General features: G+C 46.3%; 1 protein-coding gene across 9 annotated transcripts in view; it reads right to left on the bottom strand.

Moving 5' to 3' along the window:
- Window positions 1-21,848, bottom strand: part of LOC144382542 (uncharacterized) — a 156,997-nt gene that overhangs the window by 49,342 nt on the left and 85,807 nt on the right. For 5 of the 9 annotated variants that reach the window (XR_013449613.1, XR_013449612.1, XR_013449615.1 and 2 more), the window contains exon 4: window positions 10,753-10,964. The exons of 3 other annotated variants lie outside the window; for them this stretch is intronic. The gene's annotated coding sequence lies outside the window, so the exon portion shown is untranslated. Of the gene's footprint in view, window positions 1-6,667; window positions 7,400-10,752; window positions 10,965-21,848 lie in introns of those variants that run through there. One more of the 9 variants, XR_013449620.1, reaches the window with a different exon arrangement.

Raw genomic sequence — 21,848 nt, 5'->3', positions numbered from 1 at the left:
TGGATGGAGGGCTACATCCTGCTGGAGCCCACCATGTAAACTACAAATGCTGTAGGGACAGAGGCTATACAGGCAGATATGGAGGTCAGAAGGAGACACCAGAACGCAAGTAGGGAGACAAATGGAGGGCAGAGCCCTTGGTCCAGCTGGGCTCTCGGTGGGACGAGGAAGCTTCTGGATGGACTGGAGAGGGTCCCTGGGCCTTTGCTTCTCTTTCTGCCAAAGGAGTAGGTTTAGACCATCTCTAAGGTCGCTTCCAGTCTGAGATGCTTTTGGATCACAAACTGTGAGTCACTGGTCACTGGACCCCACAGAATACAAGTGGGACAGTTGCTTTCATCAGAAGGTCAGCTGGAAGGTGGCAGGCATTTTTTTTTTTTTTAGCGCTATTTTAAGGATAATCCTTAAACCTTAATCACAATTCACATGATGAACTATTTTTCCTCGTACGAGAGGAAATTCTTGCATTTCAAAAGCTGCAAACATGAGCAGGAGCCCCTTGCCTTAGCACTGAGTCCGAAGAACATCCTTTGAGCCTCCCTCTCCTTTGATCCAAGGCCGCTGATTCCTCTGTGTGAACCTATGTGATGCACAGGAGTATGCGTCCCACAGCCGTGCTGCCACACCCACCCCTCTTCCAGCTGAACCCTGACCTCTGCTTCTTATTCTAAGTCAGCACATACAATGCAACAGAGACTACCGGCAACCGCATACACACACACAGCTATTGTGAGCCAATTGCTCCAAGGGCCTTTAAGTTCAAGGCAATGAGGGGGAGAAGGGCAGAGGGATTTTAATCTTTGGCCTGTCACACAGAAGAAGAAAGAAAATCTCACATACCCTCGCTTCTGTCCTGTAATGTTTATCATCTTAGATCACAGGCAGTGAAATCTACATACTGTGTCCCTTTTCTTCCCCCACCCCCGTCCTTGGTTACGGCTGCTGGCTTAGAAGACAGGATATGCCGGCCAGGAAGGGAACTGGGAGAATGAATTCTAGATGGAGGCTAATCCAGAGTAGTTGTGCTTTGTGAACCACTATCTAAAACCCTTTCAACATGCTGTAGACATTGGGAAGTTTGTGGCTAGAATCTTCTCCGAAGGAGACAATACATGTATTGGTTTTCCTGGGGCGTGCCAGAACAGATGACCGCCAACCGGGTGGCTTCAAACAACACATTTATTCTCCCACAGTTCTGGCGGTTAGAAATCTGAAATCAAGGTGTTGGTGGGTTGACAGGGCCTCTGTAGGCTCTAAGAAAGAATCCTTCCTTGCCTCTTCCCAGCTTCAGATGGTTGCTGCTAATCCTTGCCCTTCCTTGGCTTATAGCTACATCACTCCAGTCTCTGCCTCCATCTTTATATGGCATCCTCCCCCCAACCCCCGTGTCTCTGTGTCTTCACATGGCCTGCTTATAAAGACACCATCATTAGACTTAGGGCCCACCCAAATTCAGTATGACCTCATCTTAATTAAATGCATCTGCAAAGACCCTAGTTCCAGATAAGGTCACATTCTGAGGTTCTGGGTAGATATGATTTTGGTGGGGGTGAGGGATGGGGAGGGGGACCCTAGTCACTCTACTGCCATACAGTGAAGGGTGAAGCCTACAGCCTAGAACTCAGGAGACCTGGGTTCAAGGTCTGGCTCCTTTACCTACTTACGTGGACACAGATGAGTCATTAAACTCTCAATATCTTTGCTATAAAATGGGACCACCACCACCGACATCTGAAGGTTGCTGTGAGACAGGGGTGAGAACCTGGGGAACTGGGGTATGGAATTACTTTGATGCAACGCCAGCCCCCAAGTCCACCACTGGGCTGGCTAAGCTGTAAGTGACAGAACTGTAGGCGACAGGAAGCCTCTGTGATGGCCCCCAATGATCCTCGTGTCCTGATAGCCACATCCTTGAATAATCCTTTCTCCATGAGTATTGACTGGACACCTAGTGACTTATGGTCTAATGAATCTGGCAAAAGTGATGGGCTGTCCCTCCCGAGACTCCAACTTCTGTCTTAACTCACCCTCTCTCGCTTTCTCACCCCCTCGCTGTGATGGACAGCATGCTGTAACTGCCCTGTAGAGAGGCCCACGTGGCAAGGAAGTGAGGCCTCTGACCAACAGCCCAAAGAAATGGGAGGATCCTGCCAATACCACTTAAGCAGCTTAAAAGCAGATCCACCCCCAGTTGACCTTGAGAGGGCTACAGCCCAGCCAATGCCCTAATTATAGCCAGCAAGAGACCCTGACCAGAGGATCCCATGCAGATTCCTGACCCACAGAAATTAGGAGAATGTTTGTTATTCCAAGCCTCTAGTGGTGGGATAATTTTTTACACAGCCATAGAGAACTAATTGCTATAGACTGAATGCGATACTCCCCCACCCCAGTCCTTATGTTGAAACCTAATCCTCAGTGTGAGGATATTAGGAGGTGGGGCTTTGGGGAGGTGATTGGGTCATAAGAGTGGAGCCCTCATGAATGAGATTAGTACCCTTATGGAAGAGGCCCCTTAGAGCTTCCTCTCCCCTTCTACCATGGGGAGGGGTGGGCACAGAGAGATGACAGCCATCTATGAACCAGGATGTGGCCAGACACCAAATTTGGCAGCTCCTTGATCCCAGCCTTTCAAAACTAGGAGAAATAAATTTCTGTTGTTTATGACCCACCCAGTCTGTGGTATTCTGCAATAGCAGCCCTCACTAAGACACTAATACAGTTTATTAAATCAATTTAAAAATCAAGAAACAAGGGGAAAGAGATGAGGTAGCATAGAAGTGAAGGACCACACTACCTGAGCCCTGGATTATGCAGTATTTGGGTATCCGGTCTCTCTTGGCCACATTAACCTTCCCCACTGATGGTTTCACTAAGAAGACCAGAGTTGAGGTTTGAGCAAAAGGGACCCACAGGCAGAAGGTACCTGGGCCAATAACAACGCATTTGCTCCGTGGGGGGAATGCAGGGGCAAGTGCTCACGGCCACAGCTGTAGCTTGTTGTTTTTTTTGGGTAAAGATTTTATTTATTTATTTGACAGAGAGAGACAGCAAGAGAGGGAACACAAGCAGGGGGAGTGGGAGAGGGAGAAGCAGGCTTCCCGCCGAGCAGGGTGCCCCATGCAGGGCTCGATCCCAGGACCCTGGGACCATGACCTGAGCCGAAGGCAGACGCTTAACGACTGAGCCACCCAGGCGCCCCACACAGCTGTGGCTTGTTGATTAGCCTGTTGAGCTGCTATGAATTTCATCTGGCAGGGAACATAAGGGACCAGAATGGGTAACACCAGTATGTGGCCAATTTAAGACCTTATAAATATTCAGTATCTGGTATGACTATATTTAGTATACCATGAATATTTGGTGCCTTGTATGCTTTATGTGTATTATGAATGCTCAATGCCTCCTGGGTCTTTCTAGCATTTTTTATTTGCTAAAAAAGTAACGTCTTAACCTTAAAACATTATAGAACCAAGAGAAACCCTATTATTATCACTCATGCCACCTGCTTTACTGGCCACACCTTTGCCACATCTTTTGCCTTCTGGCAAAATGCCTTCTGCCAGGCCTATTCGCCCTCCGAAGCCCAGCTTAAGTCCCACCTTCTCCAGAAAGCCTGTCCTGAGCCAGTAGTGTCCCAGAGCTCGCTCATATCAGCTCACGAAAGTTAACTGGTAATTTTTCAGGAATTTTGCAAGCCAGTTATTGAACATGGGCATTATTTTAAATTACATTATGTAAATTTACAATGAAAGAAATTAAAGACAAAGGCAGTAAATGTTCAGAACTCATCAGTTCTGAATTACTATCATACACTTGATGATAATCTAGGCTTGAGGGTCCTTGCATCCACTGCACCTCTGTGGCGGAACGACTCTATAATGGTGTTCTCCTGTGCGCCGCGCTTCGTGAAGTCAACTTGGTGACTTGAAATGAACCAGGGTAGAATTACCGTATCTATACCATGGAAAGTGGCAAATACTATAAAGTAAAGCTTCTATTTTCTTCCCCGGGAGCTGGTTGTTAAACATTTACCAGCACTACCACCGATTCCAGCCAAAGTAATCCCTCTGAATTCTAAACTCTCATAGTGCTTCCTATCTTTTCTGCTCAACGAATGGACATTTACTATTTGCTGCCTTAGTTACATTTCCTGTACCTGTGCGCGCGCATGTGCGAGCACCCATGCCTTCTCCCCCCACCTAGGTTGTTGCCAGCTTTAGGGGCAGGAACAGTGTCCCCTTTATCCTTTCTGAGCCACCCTGTCCTTAAATAACATCCTCCTCCCGGTATGAAACGCAGCACCATCTCTAGACTTCCCAGCACTGCAGGGGCTCACATTCTCACCATCTCTCCTACTTCCATTCTGGCTCCTGGCCTCCCTGTGTGGCTGCTCTTCTGTTTCTGCCCCACCCCAGCCCCTAACACTCCTCCTTCTCCACTCGCCGCACCCACCACCCCAGCCCAGCACCATGGAAACGGCAATATTTTTTTTTTCCCCCAAGGGTTTGGATCTAATGGAACTGGAGAACAGCACAGGGATTGGTAATAATTCAACATCAGGCATCACTTCCCTGATATATATATTGCCATCACGGGGGATCTCTCCTTGCCCTGTTTTCTCGGTGGCCCCCTCTCCACCAGGACCCTTATCTCCATGTTTGAGAGTCCTCAAACCTTTCCCACCAAAGGGAAACCACAATTTGTATAACTTTATGATGCCAAGAGATTTGCTATGAATCCCTCCCCAACTAAGAACCCATTTTGCACATTAAAAAATTACGATAAAAACTCTCAACAAAGTAGGTATAGAAGGAACGTATCTCAACATAATAAAGGCCATATATGACAAGCCCACAGCCAACATCATACTCAATGATCAAAAACTAGCTTTTCCTCAAAGATCAGGAATAAGACCAAGATGGCTACTTTCATGACTTTTATTCAACATATTACTGGAAACACTAGCCAGAGCTATCAGGCAAGGGAAAAAAAGAAAAAGGCAGCTAAATCAGAAAGGAAGAAGTAAAATGGTCTCTAGTTGCAGATAACATGATATCATATAGAGAAAACCCTAAAGACTCCACCAACACTGTTAAAACTAATCAACAAATTCAGTGAAGTTTCAGGATACAAAAATCAATGTACAAAAATTGGTTGTGTTTCTATACTCTGATAATTAGCTATCAAAAAGACAAATTAATAATTTCATTTATAATTGCATCAAAAAAACCTAGAAATAAATTTAACCAAGGAGATGAAAGACCTGTACACTGAAAACTGTAAGACACTGATGAAATTGAAGACACAAATGGAAAGCTATGCTGTGCCCATGGGTTGGAAGAATATTGTTAAAACGTCCACACTACCCACAGCAATCTACATAATCAATGCAATCCCTATCAAAATTGTAATGGCACTTTTCACAGAGAACAAATGATCCTAAAATTTGTATGAAACCACGAAAGACCCCAAATAGCCAAAGCAATCTTGAGAAACAACAACACTGGACGCATCATGCTTCCTGATTGCAAACTATAGTGCAAAGCTATGGTAATCAAAACAGTATGGCGTTGGCATAACAATAGACACATAGAGCAATGGAACAGAATAGAGAGCCCAGAAATAAACCCACAATTATATGGTCAATTAATTTACAACAAAGCAGTCAAGGAAATGGGGAAAGAGCAGTCTCTTCAATAAATGATGTTGGGAAAACCAGACACCCACATGCAAAAGAATGAAATTGGACCACTGTCTTATACCATACACAAAAATTAACTCAAAATAGGTTTAAAAAAAAAAAACTTGACCATAGACCTGAAACCATAAAATTCCTAGAAGAAAACATAGGCAATATGCTCCTTGACATCAGTCTTATGATTTTTTGGATTTGACACCAAAAGCAAAGGCAACAGAAGCAAAAATAAACAAGTGGGACCATATCAAACTAAAAAGTTTCTATGCAGCAAAGGAAACCATCAACAAAGTGAAAAGGCAATGTACTGAATGGGAGAAAATATTTGTAAATCATACATCAGATAAGGGGTTAATATCTAAAATAAAGAACTCCTACAATAGCAAAAAAAAAAAAATCTGATTAAAATATGGAGAAACTAAATAGACATTTTTCCAAAGAGGACATACAGATAGCCAACAGGTACATGAAAAGATGCTCAACATCATTCATCAGGGAAATGCAAATCAAAACCACAATGAGAGATCACCTCACACCTAGTAGAATGGCTATCATCAAAAAGAAATAACAAGCGTTGGTGAGGATGTGGGGAAAAGGGAACCCTTGTGCACTGTTGGTGGGAACAGAAGTTGGTGCAGCAACTACGGAAAACAATATGGAAGTTCCTTAAAAATTTAAAAATAAAATTACGATATGATCCAGCAATCCCACTTCTGGGTATTTATCCAAAAGAATTCAAAATAGGATCTTGAAGAGATACTTGCACACTCACGTTCACTGCATTATTCACAACAACCAGAAGTGGAAGAAACTAAATGTCCATAAACAGATAAACAAAATGTGGCCCATACATGTAATGGAATATTATGCAGACTTAAAAAAGAAGGAAATCCTGGCATAAGCTACAATACGGATGGACCTGAAGGATATTTTGCTAAGTGAAATAAGCCAGTCACAAAAAGACAAATACTGCATGTTTCCATTTATACAAGGTATCTAAAGTAATCAAACTCATAAAAACAGAAAGTAGAATCGTGGTTGCCAGCCCCTAGGGAAAGAGGAAAAACAGGAATTCTTCAATTACAGAGTTTCAGTTTGCGAGATGAGAAAGTTCTAGAGATCTGTTGTACAACAATGTGCATACAGTTAACAATATTGTAATGTATGCTTAAAAATTGTAAGAGGGTACATTTATGTGTTTTACCACAATTTTCTTTAAAAGGGCACAGACCAATCTCATTCTAAAAATATGGGATTTTATTACAGAACTCTCGAAACAATGCAAGACAATCAGGTGTGTGCCTGCTAGAAATTACTTTTGGACTCCGTGTGGTTTTGGACTATTTAGGCTGCTCTTCACCATCATTGTGGATGAGGAAGAGGTATGTTTAACGAGGTGTCCAAGTGTCTCTTTGAGCCCACTTTTAGTCTGGGGACATTCCATAAACCGTTTATTCTTTTTATGACTGGAAAAAAGTCTTCTCACGTGCTATAAATGCAAGCGCACAGGGTAGGCCTAGCAAAGGGATGGCCCCCCATAGGGAGTATTGGAGAGAGCTGGTCACCTGTCATCACCGCCCAAGCTGGCCTGGTGCCTGGCCCAGTATCTGCCTCTGCCAAGCCTCTCTCTGTAGATCCAGAACCCAGCATCTGCTGCTGATAACACGCAGGCAGATGGGCTTCCTTTCTGCCGGAGAAAGCCTGCCGAGAGACACCACCCTACTTAAGTGAACTTACAGAGGTGAAAAAAATCCCCTTTATCCTGCATTCTTTATTTTGTGAATTAACATTTTTGTGAATAGCATTTTCTTGAAGCAGAGTTCCCTCTACCATCATACCGGATGGTTTTTCTAATGCTCGTGCAAAAGGATGGCCACCCATCATCAGAGCAGCTTCGATATTCCCCTGTAAGAAAACATTTTTTTTCACTTTACCCCCCCCCCCTTTTTTTTTTTAAGGAGAGCAGCAGATGTTTGAGATAGGGGTCAGATGCTGCTAGAGACCAGCTCAAATGCAAGACAGTTTCCACATGGGAGTTGTCTTGCTTCTCCCTAGTGACTCCAAAGCAGGGTCTCAGAGACCGTTCCGACAGCCTGTGTCAATGTGGCTCGAGGTCTGGTGCATCCCTTGGAAGAACTGTAATATTTTTGACAGACTATCTGTTAAAATGCTTGTGTCCTCATTTGGAGTTTCCAGTCTGTGTTTGCACTGAGCTCCGTCCAGGTGAAAAGGGAGAGAAAATACTCCATGTGTTCTTTACGCAGGGTTCAGCCAGATAGAGACCAGCCTTTATTATCAGTGGCACTAAAGTCTGAACCATCTGCCCAGCCTGGAGGCTCCGAATGGCTCCCCAAGGCCACAAGCCTCATGTAGACTTGGGGTTTGGAAAAGGCCAATTTGGATCTTGCAAGTGTACCACAGGCCACCTCCCAAGCCTGAAAACATTGATCAAAATGATTTGAAGTCCAAATTAACAGCAGATGATTTTAGCCACCATGCTCCCATTTATGGCATAAAATTATGCATTTTCAGAGCTAGAAAGGATCCGGGAGGTCTTCTAGGTCAATGCCCTCATGCTACAAAGAAGGAAAGTGGGCAGGCAGTGAGTCGAAGAGGGTCATCGAAGGACACCTGCTGGTTGGTAACAGAGCCTGGACCCGAAGCCAGCCAGGCCTCCTGACTCGCCACAATTTATCTTCCCACTACAGCCTGGCAGTTTCCAGATAACCAAAACATTGACAAGACCCTGCCAGTGGCCCACCAACTTCAATCAATATTTGCTACAACAGAATTCCAGCATAACCTAGAGATTCGGAAATTTGTGTTCATGGGGTTTGATGTGTTCTATTGGAAAAAGTATTTTTGACTTTTCTAGAAGTGATCCGTTTACTTAGTTCACTCATGTCAAGTGTTTTGTACCAGACTCATGCTCAGTAAATTCATGTTCCACAAACATCCAGCTCATTTCCCCTGCGTCTGTACCCTTGGAAAGGACCCACATGACAAATGCCTTCTGGGGCCTTGGGGCAGACTGAGAGTGGTAGCAGGCAGATCTAGGATTTTGGGGTATTTGGTCCTGGGGATTTCACTTAATGGAGCCATTGAATCAAAAGCCAGAGGCCCTGGGTTTGAATTAGGGTCTGGTCAGTCCCTGTGTGGCTCCTGTAGGAAGGTTCAGTCCCGGCCTGGCCCTGCAAGAGGGATTTAAGGAGCTCCAGCCCTCAGCTCTCAGCTTCAACTCAGGCCAGCTGCCGATTTCCTAAGTTGGTGCCCGTGCTCTGTCCTCCTATGCCTAATGGGTTAGCTTCTCCCAGGATCACCTACCAGATTCCATGATTTGTTCCCAGCACAGGCCCTGATTCTCCCGCACAACCCCATGACAGATGTCCCTAGTGCTGGGTTCTGGATTCCCTGTCCCTGGGTCCTGCCCTCCTTTTGGAACACAGGACAATCCTCACTAGACCTCTCCGGTGCTGAAGGCTCACCTGGCTGGGCTTGAGTGAAGCAAGCAACTGGTGGTTCTGACCCCACACGTCTGTGCCTTCTGCCCATGCCCCGCCAGGGTGGGGGGCCTGTAGACTAAATAGCTCGCTGGCTTTCCTCCCGGTCTCAACTAAGTCTGCCCCATCCCCATCCCCACCCCATCCCTCCTTCAGCCCTTGGCTGGGTCCTGCTCCAGATCAAGCCTGTCTTTTCTGATGGAAGTCAAGGAGGCCAGGCTGGATCCACCTGACTTAAAGAAGCAGGTGCCCATGTAAATAGGCAAGCATGTGTATTCTCTCTCTGGTTGTTGGCGTGAAGGCATACAGGGCAGGGCGCCAAGAACCGGCCACTAGAAAATAAGGCTGTTGGGTCTCATAAGGTAAGTTTGATTATTTATGGTCTTTAAAGTGATCTGGTTTTGAAAGGGAGCTGAAATGTTCTCACTAAATGAAGAAGATGAAAACTTTGAGCATCTGAACATGGCGATGCGTCCATCCTTGTCCCCAGGCTCCCATGGATATCCCTGATATGTGGAAACTTATCGGCCATAGGAGAGAGATCAAAACAAGACTTTGAATTTTGAGGACCTATTTTGAAAGCATGTGTGTATGTGTTCCTTGTTAAAAGTAACTAAATCGGGGGTATAATGAATAGTCTGTTTCTATTTAAGTTTTGTTGATCAAAAAAATCTGAGTTCCCGAAAAAAAAAAAAAAATCTGAGTTCATGGTTTGCCCCCTTGACAATTTCCAAAAGCATGCACCTTATTTATATGGTTCTCAAAAATGAATCAAGCCCAGGCCCTTGTCCTACGCTCAAGACTTGGCTTTTTCCTGGAGCCCTGAGAAAGGTCATGCAGGGAGTGTAGTGGGAATAAGCTGACGACCCCTGGGTGGAAAACAGTGCAGGTCCCCAGAGGCCCAAGAAGATGAAAGCTCCTAGTTGATCTGGTGATGGGGCGGTGAGCACAAAGTCAGGAGTAGGGTAGTCATGGAGGCAGAGAGCACTCAGTAAATTATGGAACTAGCGTCAGGTCCCCTTTGACCTCTCATTCTGTCCTGACCCCAATAATTCAGAGATGTAAGATTTGTACAGTCAGTTCTGAAGTTATTTCAAATGGTCATGCCTTACAAGTACGTGTTTCACTTGCAAATTTGCAAAATGCTTTTGTAAACTGCCTTCAGTTGGATTCACCAGAAGTAGGCTCAGAAGAAGATTCGTGTGGGAGTGATTTACCACGGAGGTGCTCCCAGAAGAAACCAGCAAGAGGGGGGAGAAGCAGCTATTGCAGCCCAAGGACCATCCCCCGAGGGAGGTCTCAGGTTGGAGCTTTTGAAAGCAAAGCACTCAGAAACCCGGGGATGGGCGCACAGAACCTATGAGCCGGCTCCAAGGGGGTCTGGCTGCAGCGCTGACAGCAGACACCATCAGCTAGCTCCCTTGGTCCCTAAACAACTCGGGGACGCAGGAGGGATTGTACCCTGCGTTCACAGAATGGGGAAGCTGAGATAAAGAGAAACTGCCCCCGAGGTCACACATCCTCACTGTACGTAACAAGATGTAGAGAACTCACCCGGCTGTGTTCAGTCCTCCGGGCTCTTCCTCCTCTCTACTACGAAAGGGATTCTTCCCGCTGTCCGTCTGTGACGGCTTCCCACCTGGCCATGGCAATGGGCGTCCAGGGCAAGCAACATAATTAGGAGGTCAAAGCAGCTGCGTTCCCAAACCAGCTGGAAATTACTTCGGGATTTGCTGATGTCGTCAGTTACCCAGCTTCTTAGCCCCCTAAATCAGAACAGATAGTCAGGATTTGGAAACAGTTTTGTGCTTATTAATCTTAACACCTCTAGGAAACAGCCTTCAGAATAGGGTTGTTTTTGATAAACTATCTTCCTAATGTGCCTTTGCATCGTCCCAGCCTGAACTTGTGCCGCTGCTGCCTGGGTGAGGCCCCCCACCTTCTACTCACTTCCTATCCACATCCTCCTGGCAGTCAAGACCCGCTCTGAGCACGTCTTGCCAGAGGCCCCCACCGGCCCCAAGGGGACTGACCACCCTGGATGTGGGTCGTGGGCAGGCTTTGGGTGATACCTCGTCCTGCCTACCTTTCTAATGGGCTTGCTTCTTTCTGCTCAAAGCGAGGATCTGTTTCTTAGGACTGGCTCCCCAGCCAATGCCACACCTGAGTATCCTCTGTGAAGTCCAGCACGATGCTTCGAGAATGGTAGATGTGGGAACAACGGTTAGTCACTCGGTTTTGGAGACAGAAAAATGGAAGCACCCGGAGGAACCCGCCCAGATAAAGCACGAGCCACGCACGGGCAAGGCTTAGCTTGCAATCACTTCCTGTCGATTTTGCTTGTTGAAACCGGGCCGGACCTGAGATCTCCATTCGAGACCACCCCTTTTAGGGCTGGCAAAGAAAGGGGCAGGCTCTGGAGTCAAACCTGCCTGCCTGAGTCATTAACTGTGTGATCTCAGGCAAACCTTTTTTCTCTGCGTCTCGTTTCCACTCTGTAAAATGAGGTAAATAATAGCACCTGTCTCCTAGGGTGATGGGGCTTCGATGAGCCTCACGTGCACAGGGAACTCGGAAGGGTGCAGATCAAGCATGCTACATAGATCTCTTCTTACCATGACTATTGTTAAGAGTCCAGAAGGATAAAGATTTGCCTGACATCCCGTATCTGGGAACGCTGTGCTCAAGTATCACCTTCTCTGTGAAGCCTCCCCTGACCACCCAGTTTAAACGGCAGTCCTCCCCCCTTGTGTTCGCCTTAACCCCCCCTTCCCTGCGTGTCACCGTCTAACCTACCAAGTCATTGGCTTATTTTGTTCCCTTCATGAGGGGGAAGGCAAGGACAGGAGTCTCTGCCTATTTTGTTCCCGCTGGACCCCCGGGGTCTGGAACCGTGGCTCACGCGGCACAATAATTACCTACTGAGTGATGAAGCAGCAAGCCTGGGACTCCGTGTTGCCTTGGTGGCCCCAAGCCCAGCCATAGACAGCCCCGGTAATGACCTGCAGTACGGGTCCCAGACTCCCTCTCCCTCTCCCACCCCACCCCAGCAGCCACAAACACCCAGGGACAGTTCAGCAGCAAACCACCGAGAAGGTTCTACCTCCTCGTGCAGGTGCTGCCGGAATGAGAAGGAGCGATGGGGCTGCCAGCCGGAGACACATTCAGCTCCCGGCGTGGCTGCTCTCTAGCTATGTGACCTGGACAGGGCCCGCTGCCTCTATGGACCTCCCTCGTGGGCACGTGGTCTCCAGGCCTCCCCCAGATTCCTGGGTGGTGGCTTCAGGGCTTCCTCGCTTGCAGATGCCGAGCTGCCAAGGTCTGCCCGGCCTGCCTGGTCTCCCCTGATTCCAATCAGCAAGGCGGCTCGGGGAGCGGTGAAGGGGCCCTGGCCCAGGGGAGAGGCAGGGGATGGACCGGCAGGCTCTCCGCAGACCTGCCCTCCTGCAAGATCCTGAGCAGCGGGACCCAGACGCTTGCTGAATCCCTTGCAGCTGGGAGCTGCTCGAGTGGGCCATGTATCTGCACTGGGCGGGGTTTTTTTCTTATTGCCAAGAATTTCCGCTTCCAGTGGCATTCATCTTTCCCAGGAACACCCCTCAGCTAAAAGAGAAAAGAAAAAGCAAACAAAAGAAGCCCTCCCTGAAGAAGGAGGCTTTCTTTCTCTGACTGCGCGTCCCTGATAAGAGAAACCCTCTGCCAATTGTGACATCCTGTTCTGGACCTGCCCTGTCGCTCCTCTCCCTGGCCAGGCTCTTGGGGCTCCTCTGGGTGTGATGAACAGAGCTGGGGGGCCTACAAAGTCAGCAGTAGATGATCTTTTGAGACTTGGCGATGTGAATTCAAGCTGTCGGCCAAGTGTGCAAAATTGCCCAGCTGAGGCTGATTAACTTCTCTCTCCCATACACATTTTTATTTTTTATTTTTTTACTTATTTATGTATTTATTTTTAAGTAAGCTCCATGGCCAACCTGTGGCTTGAACTCATGACCCTGAGATCAAGAGTCGCATGCTCCAGCAACTGAGCCAGCCAGACACCCCATCTCCCATACACATTTGTTAACAACAACATAGACACATTGCCTGCTAGACATTTAAAAGATAGAAATGACTGTATCATCTTTTCTATTCTCGGATACCTCTTCCACTTTGCTAATGAGCCCCACAGGCATGGGCCCACCGGAGACTGAATTCTGTTGCACTGGGCTCTGCCATCCAATACGGAAACCACTTGCCACGTGTGGCCGCTGAGTCCTGGAAGTGTGGCTAGTCCACCCCAAGACAGGCTGTAAGTGTAAATGCACACCAGATTTCAAAGATTTAATATGACCCAAAAAATGTAAAATAGCTCAATAATAATTTTTCTACTGATTACATGTTAAAATGATAATATTGGGGATATATTGGGTTAAATACATACATTAATAACATGAATTTTTTATTTTTCCAAATGTGCCTACCAGAAAATATAAAATTACGTATATAGCTCATAGTATGTTCTATTGGATTGTGCTGATCTAGAACTTCGTTTTCTTTGAATTCTAAGTTTCTAAGTTCGAAAAAGGAAGACAACACTTTGCTTTGCCCACTGTCCTTGGATATTCAATCTATTTTTCCCAGGTTACAAGATAAGCAAGAATAATGCTATACTTCTCAGTAGTTATTCATTCCAAAAGCCCTGAGAAGGGAGGTGAGCACAGGGCTTTCATCAGTCAGTCAAAAGCTCCAAAAGGCATTAAGGTCTCATTTTTCTCTGCAGGCAAGTTCTGGTAGTTTCTACAGTGGGCAATCTTCATTTCCAACTGTACCTCTTACTTAGAAATATCATTATTTCAGAATCCGCTTTGTAGAACCACTGTTCTCTTAATTAACCAATCAAGGGAAGGTGTTTGAAAAGCCTTTTATTAGCACTTGAGTTAGGGATATCTTGGCAGAAAATGTTTAAGTTATAGCCTTCTTGCTAACTGCTGCCCTGACTTGAATCTCATAAGACAAGTTTCTATGACTAGTACCCAGGAGACTGGAGTGCCGATACCACCCCTTGACTAGTGGTTACATGACCTTAAGGAATCCACTTCCCTGGGCTAAAGTTTTGCCATCTATAAAGTTGGCAGGTGGTTTCTAAAATTTCTTCTACTTTTTGTACTAGATTTAAAATCCTAGACTTAGGCGCGCCTGGGTGGCTCAGTCGTTAAGTGTCTGCCTTTGGCTCAGGTCATGATCCCAGGGTCCTGGGATCAAGCCCCGCATCGGGCTCCCTGCTCAGCAGGAGGCCTGCTTCTCCCTCTCCCACTCCCCCTGCTTGTGTTCCCTCTCTCACTGTGTCTCTCTCTGTCAAATAAATAAAAAATCTTAATAAATAAATTAATTAATTAATTAAAATAAAATAAAATCCTAGACTTAAAAAAAACCCAAAACTCAGTTTTTCAGTCTTCCATCTTGATCGTGACAAGCTTAATGATTAGTGTCATAATCAAGGTGCAATAATAAAAACCACTGTTTTATAGTCAACGTTTCAATATTAAGCAGTTTTCTGACTCTCTTATAAAGATTTTTCTTCTAAGTTTGGGGTTATCAAATCTAAGCATGAGAAGGACCCATAGCATGTCTCTGATTATTTTATAGTAAAAACCATGTCCAGCGTGTACAATCACCCCAGGCTAGCAGTTTGGTTGGGCATGTCTACCAAGAACTGCAAAGTCCATGTCCCATGATCCTGCAGTTCCCTTCTTGGGATCTATCACAAGGAAGCTATTGGAAATTTGAATAGATTTATATGGAGAGTTAATGAGCCAAGCTACTTAACATATCATCATCATCATCATCATCATCATCATCAGAGTAATAGGAAAAAGTCAGGTGAATGGTAAAATAAATTAAGTAAGTCTGTACAACAGAATAATATTACAGCATTAAAATGGTTTTAAAAAGCTATTTCAGAACCTAGGAAAGTAGTTCTAACACTAGTGTCAAAGTCAGGTTGTAAGAACATTCTTCAAAATCCTAAGAGCAATTCTCCCCATGTAGTGGCATTTAGTGAGTGATTTTTATTTTCACAGTCATGCTTTTCTCTATATTTTCCAAATTCTTTAACAATTCCAATTACTTTCATAATCAGAACAAAGGTGACTTTTGCAGAGAAACCCATCACACTTTTCTCAGCCCTGCAGTGCTCCAGGCTTTATCTGATTCTGTGGCAGATTTGAAGCTGAACTGAAAAATCTGGGGCTCTCATTGCTTTAGAAGAGTGCATAGGAGGGCTCAGTAAAGATTTGGTTAATGACTGAAGAACTAGAGGGGGAAAAAAACATCACAAAGAGTCAAATAAAATAATTTTTAAACTTCAGGTTTAATTTTCAAATGAATGGTACAGAAAATTATTATGGGTGGAGAGGCAGAATGATTGCAAGGACCTTGAGCTCAAAGGACAGTTTTTATGGGGGGCACCTGCATCCGTGTGCTTGGACCACCATCAAAAAGCACAGACTGGGGGGCTTCAACAACAGAAAGGTATCTCTCATAGTTCCAGTGGCTGGAAATCCAAGGCCAATGTGCCTACAGGTTTGGTTTTTCCTGAGCCCTCTCTCCTTGGCTTACACATGGCTGCAATCTTGCCACATCCTCATATGACCTTTCCTCTGTGTGTTCCCATTCCTGGTGTCTCTTTATTTGTTTAAATTTCCTCTTCTTATAAGATCACCAGTCAGACTGGTTTGGGGCCCACCTTAACAGCCTCATTTTAACTTAACTCACCTCTTTAAAGTCCTATCTCCAAATATAGTCACATGCAGAGGTCCTGGGGATCAGGAATTAAAATTAAACGTGTGAAAATTAGGGGCATGCAATTCAGCCCATAACAACATCCAACCCAAGTGATTTCATTGACCTTAAATCTTCCAAGTAATCCCAACTGATTCCTAGGCTCTCAGAGGCGGACAGGCCAGGGAGCTGGACGGGTTCTTACTATCAGTGGCCATAAACTATTGGGTGCAGGCTGCTAGTGAAGAAGCCGGAGAAGGAGGGGCTAAGTGCCAGCACTTGGATCTGAGACACTGAAGATTTTTATATGGAGCTGAGGATCCCTTTAGGGAAGTTTCTGGAGGAAAAGTGAGGCACCAGGGGCGCCTGGGTGGCTCAGTCGGTTAAGCGTCCGCCTTTGGCCCAGGTCATGATCCCAGGGTCCTGGGATCGAGCCCCGCATTGGGCTCCCTGCTCAGCAGGGAGTCTGCCTCTCCCTCTGCCTCTCTCTCTCTCTCAAGTAAATAAATAAAATCTTTTTTAAAAAGTGAGGAACCAAGTTAGAGAGTCAATGTAGCAAAGCCTTTCATCCTTGGCTAAGAAATTGGACTGGATCCTGTAAGATAATGGGGAATCATTAGACGGTATTAATACCATACTTGTGTGACTTCCCTGTTTCTTATTTGTTTTGTTTTTTAATACCAGCAGCTGAAAATGTCTACTCTACGTGAGCCTACAGAGGTGTTGTTTATTAACACGGAGCATTTGAATAAAGATAATCTTGGCAAACAAGCCTTGGGGTTCAAAGAAAAGACGGCCTTTGTTCCATCAAATAAAAGTATCACAGAATTTAATAAGCCCTACTCTGTTTCCCTGTGCCTACACAGTCAAAGGAAAAAGTTAAGTCAATTATCCTGATAATCCTGTTTTATTTATGGAGCTTTTTTAGCTCTTGTGGAGGATGTCTACCTAGTCTTGCTCCCTTTTAGAAAATCATTAAATCCCGAGCCATCTAAATGCTAGAGGTAAAATGGATATTCCTTCCAGAGTCTTCTTTTTTGGAGTTCCTGCATTGTACAGGCCGATTCTTTCTTAACCTCTGACTTCCTCTGCTATCCTCAGGAGTTGCCAAGTTCCCCACCAAAAGATCCCCAGAGGAAGGCGGCTACAAGAAAACTCACTGGCTGTGATGGAGCCTGCTTTTCTTATTGAAATGGAGATTTAAGGTCAGTGAACCAAACAAAAACCAAAACACAGCAAACTCATCAAAATGCAGGCCCCTAAATTGAGACTAACACTGCTTCACTCTTAATTTAAAAGAGAGATGGAACAGAACGCCACTGGCTTCCCAGAAAACATGGCACTTTTCCCTAGTTAAGCAAAATAGATTTAATTTGCCTTCTATTTTAAGGCTTGGCCCCCTATTTTGTCTCTATCCTTGTCCTTTTACCTCATCTCTCTTACCGCCTTCCAATGCTTTTTATCTTTGCAAACACCTTAAATCTTTTTTGGAACTAGACACCCATAAAGACACACTCATCCCAACAAATAACACTTGAAGGTCCTCATTGGTCACGCCGTTGCTCAGGCTCTTCCCCCCGCCACCCCACTTTGGCTCCTGGAAGCCTCGAGTGTGCGAAAGGAAACAGCTCCGTCTGCCATCTACATTCTCAGCTGGGTGTTGGCCAAAGTGAAGTAGAGAGAACATCTGACAGAGGGTCTATTATCTGTGTCCCAGGATGGTTACCATGTGTTACGGACTGAATGTTTGTGTCCCCCCAACCCAGATTCCTATGTTGAAGCTCTAACCCCACTGTGATGGTATTTGGAAGTGGGGCTCTCGAAGGAAACTAATGCTTAGATGAGGTAGTGAGGGTAGAATCCCCGTGATGGATCAGTATCCTTATAGAAGAGGACTAGACTCCAGAGCTTCCTTTCTCTGCCATGCGAGGACACAGCAAGAAGGTGGCCATCTGCAAGCTGGGAAGAAGTCCCACGCCAAGAATCCAATCTGCTAGCACCTTGATCTTGCACTTCCCAGCCTCCAGAACTGAGAGAAAGAAATGTGTGTTGCTTAAGCCACCCAGTCTGTGGTATTTTGTTCTAGCAGCCCCGGCTGACGAAGACACCATAACTGCACCGGCCAAGGCTGGAAGGTAAAGCAGCAAACCTCCCAGTGGGTTTGGCCTCCAAGCCTCCTGGCAGGTCATGTGCACGCCCTACAGACAGCTCTGATGGGTTTCCATGGGCTCCCTGCAGAGTGCATGTGACTGGTGGTGCACTCTTCATCCGGGAGGGTCCCAGAGCCTTCACCATGTCATTCCTTTCTCCCTTAGAAAAGCCAGAAGCACCAGTCCTTACACACCAGCTTTTGCTATACTCCAAGGATCTGGTGCCATTTCACAGGAAGTACAATTTTCCTCTTGTGTGTTCTTGGGAGCTGGCCTTTTCTCTGCTAATGTTGCAGTTTCCATAAAGTTTTACCATGTGCCATCGCTCTAAATTTATGGCTAATTTACTTTTTTTCTATCCCATTCAATGAAAACCAATCACAATAAATTACACATTGCGATTTTCAGCCCCGGCAGACATTCCAGTTGACGACAATATGTTAATTACAGAAGCTTGCACTGTTCATCTAAATGAAGACTGGTAAGGCCTAATTGTCTGAAGGCGGGGAGGGGCCCTTCTAAAACCTGTGCCATGGCCAAGGTCTTTGCTGCTCACTAGGCAAGCTGACCACATTCCCCCACAGCAGCTTACACAGAGCACAGGGGAGCGGAATTAGGATGATTATTCTGAAATTAATCTATATGAAACCTACATAAACTCGCGTGACATTTGGATCATGATCACACACAACTTTAACTCTTGCTCTCTCATGTCTTTTAAATTTCATCCTCACCTGCAGCCGGTTGAAAACTCCAGCAGTTGCTCAGGGCTTTCCACATCTCACGGTCCCTTGAAGGCCCAAAGGGACTCAATTTGGAAACAGAATGTCCTTCTTCCTTCCCCAGCATGGCATTATTTTGGGGGGCGAAGCCTGATGGGGAGAGGGCACAGTTGTTGTTGTTGTTGTTCTTCTTCTTTCTTCTTTTTCTTCTTCTTCTTCTTCTTCCTCCCCTCCTTCTCCTCCTTCTTCTTCACCTTCCTTCTTCTTCTTCTTCTTCTTCTTTTAAGATTTATTTATTTATTTTAGATCGAGAGAGTGAGCGAGCAGGGGGGAGGGGCAGAGAGAGGGGGAGGGGCAGAGGGAGAGAGAATACTGAAGCAGACTCCCCACTGAGCACGGAGTCCACCGTGGGGCTCAATCCCAAGACCCTGAGATAATGACCTGAGCCGAAACCAAGAGCCAGCCCCTTAACCAACTGAGCCAGCCAGGTGCCCCGGGGAGGGGGAATAGTTCTTCTAACCCTTCTCACTCAGCTGCCAGGTGGAGAGTGGGAGGAGGTGGGGGAGAGAAGAGAAGCAAGGGCTTCAGACAGTTCCTGTTCCAATGGGAGCTCCTAAGCTCTGTGTTCCTTTCAGCCTGGCAGAGTCCAGGCTGAGGCTCGGGCGGGGCCCTTCAGAAACTGACTGCTGGGCCCTCTCTTCTGCAGCTCCCTAACAGGATGATTAGATCCTTATTTTTGGGCCATCCTGACTTCCTCCGGGTTACACCTCCAGTCTCCCTTGCTTGGGTCTCCTGGCCCCTCCAGGCTGGTCCTTTAGCACAAGACCCCAGATGGGCCCCATGGTTGTTCTTCTGCTCCCACAGCTGTGGGGAGAGAGCAGGGGACTCCCACCAGCACCTCTGACACACTTAGTCCTCTCTGGCCTTCCGATTTCCTGCAGCACTTAGACCCCAGCCCATACAGTCAGAGGCCAGCCCCCTGGATCTCCCAGCTACATCAACACATTGTCAAAACTCTCAAGGGCTACTCTGGAAATCCCACTGGCTTAGGCTTGGGTGAGGGGTGGGTAGAACTCACAGCACAACCCCCTGCTGTTCCTGAGCACTCATTCGACCATATCTGATCCCTTCTTTGTCATTTGCATTTTGGCTTTGGGGTCTAAGCATTGTGAGCAGTTTCTAGGGTCATGTCCTTTAGAAAGCTACATATAGGAGCTATAGGAATCCATATCTACCCTAGAGTCTAGTGGTTCTCAGTCCAGTAACATGGTCCCCTAAGAAGCACATGGAAATGTATGAGAATCTTCTGGAGGGTTGCTAAAACAATGGGTAAGAGATCCTCCTAGCATTTCATGCCTGGGAGCAGGATTGCTAAATGCTCTGGAACCCATGGAACATCCCTACACACTGACCCAAAATGTCAGAGAGACCTCCCTCCTAGAGTAATGCCGGTCATCAAAAGTAAGGCAAAAGAGCTGAATTCTTACAAACTCATATAATCTGGAGACCCCTTTATGCTTAGTGAGAGCTTCTCCTAAGACTGAGTCACCAAGCTAAGTGTGACTGGGAAAGAATCCTCCATTTGTACTTGTTTCTTTTTACCTAGACCATAAGGACCTTGGGGGCAGATGTCATTTCTGACCCTTTGAATGGCATTCTGGACACAGTGGGTTCCAATAAGGTCTGTTGAATGTGACGAACTGAATTGCATTCCACAACTTCATGAGACTATAAGCAAGGACCCAAACCCATAAAATCTGAGAAATAAGAGATAAAAGTCCTGAATCGACAGGAAAAAACCAACAGTGTACAGGAAGTGTATTTACTGTCCCTTACTGTGTTCACCATCCCTTCCCCAGCAGCATCTATTTCCACCCCAACGCCACCCCTCCACCTTCCCCACCCCCGCTCCCTCCCCCCACCCCCTCCACCACTCCCCACCCTGGCCTGGCCAAGAATTCCATAAATACCCAAACATCAACTCTAGGCCTTCTGCAGATCAAGTAATGGATGAGAGCCATGACAAGTGAGGGAAATGAGAAAGAGGTACTTCGGGAAGGCACAAGTTAACATCCCAGAAGGCGGGGGAATGACCTCAACATGGCAGAATTGGAGAGCAGCTTCTGAGGGTCTTCGGGCCCTTTATGCTCATTTTTGTTTGTTTTTTTGAGCTTCTCTCTTAGGTTTGGGAATTCACAAAAGGAATATGCTCTGCAAATAATCAATTCAACGGACAGTTGACTGTTACGTGAGGACCTACTATACGAAAAGCCCAAATTGTCTTTGAAGAGCATTTTTATTTTTATTTATTTTTTAAAAGATTTTATTTATTTATCTGAGAGACAGAGCGCGTGCGCACGAGTGGGGGGAGGGGCAGAAGCAGAGGGAGAAGGAGACGCAGGCTCCCTGCCGAGCAAGGAGCCCAACACGGGGCTCAATCCCAGGACCCCGAGATCATGACCTGAGCCAAAGGCAGAGGCTTAACCAACTGAGTCACCCAGGTGCCCTTGAAGAGCATTTTTAATTGTGGCAAAATACACGTAGCATAAAATTTACCATCTTCCCCATTGTAAGTGTACATATCCGTAGTAGTAAGTATATTCACAGTGTTGCACAACTGATCGCCAGAACCCTTCCAAGCTCCTAAACGGCTCCCCATCTGTCTCTAGGAGTGTGACCTCACGAAGTGGAGTCATCACAGTATTTGTCTCTTTGCTGAGGAGCATGCATCTTTCAGTCCTACTGTGTGTCTGTGACTGTGTGTGACAATGAACTGTGGGAGGAAGGGAAATTTAAAACCGGGGCTGTTGCCACCGCCACCAATATTGTCAGCAAATCCGGGAAGAAGCCCGCCCTGGCGACAGCCCTATTGCACCCCCGGGCCCATGGCAGAGGCGCCCTCATCCCAGCTTTTATTCCCGTCCTGACTTTCCTCCCTCCCCCCGCCACCCCACCCCCCCCCCCCAACCCATCCAAAGCCGCCTGGACCAACTGTCGCATTGGACTCTGGAACAAACTA

Source organism: Halichoerus grypus, chromosome 7, assembly GCF_964656455.1.
Source record: "Halichoerus grypus chromosome 7, mHalGry1.hap1.1, whole genome shotgun sequence".
NCBI lineage: Eukaryota > Metazoa > Chordata > Mammalia > Carnivora > Phocidae > Halichoerus > Halichoerus grypus.
The sequence above is the reverse complement of the archived record's forward strand: the minus strand, read 5'-3'. Positions and strand labels throughout refer to the sequence as shown.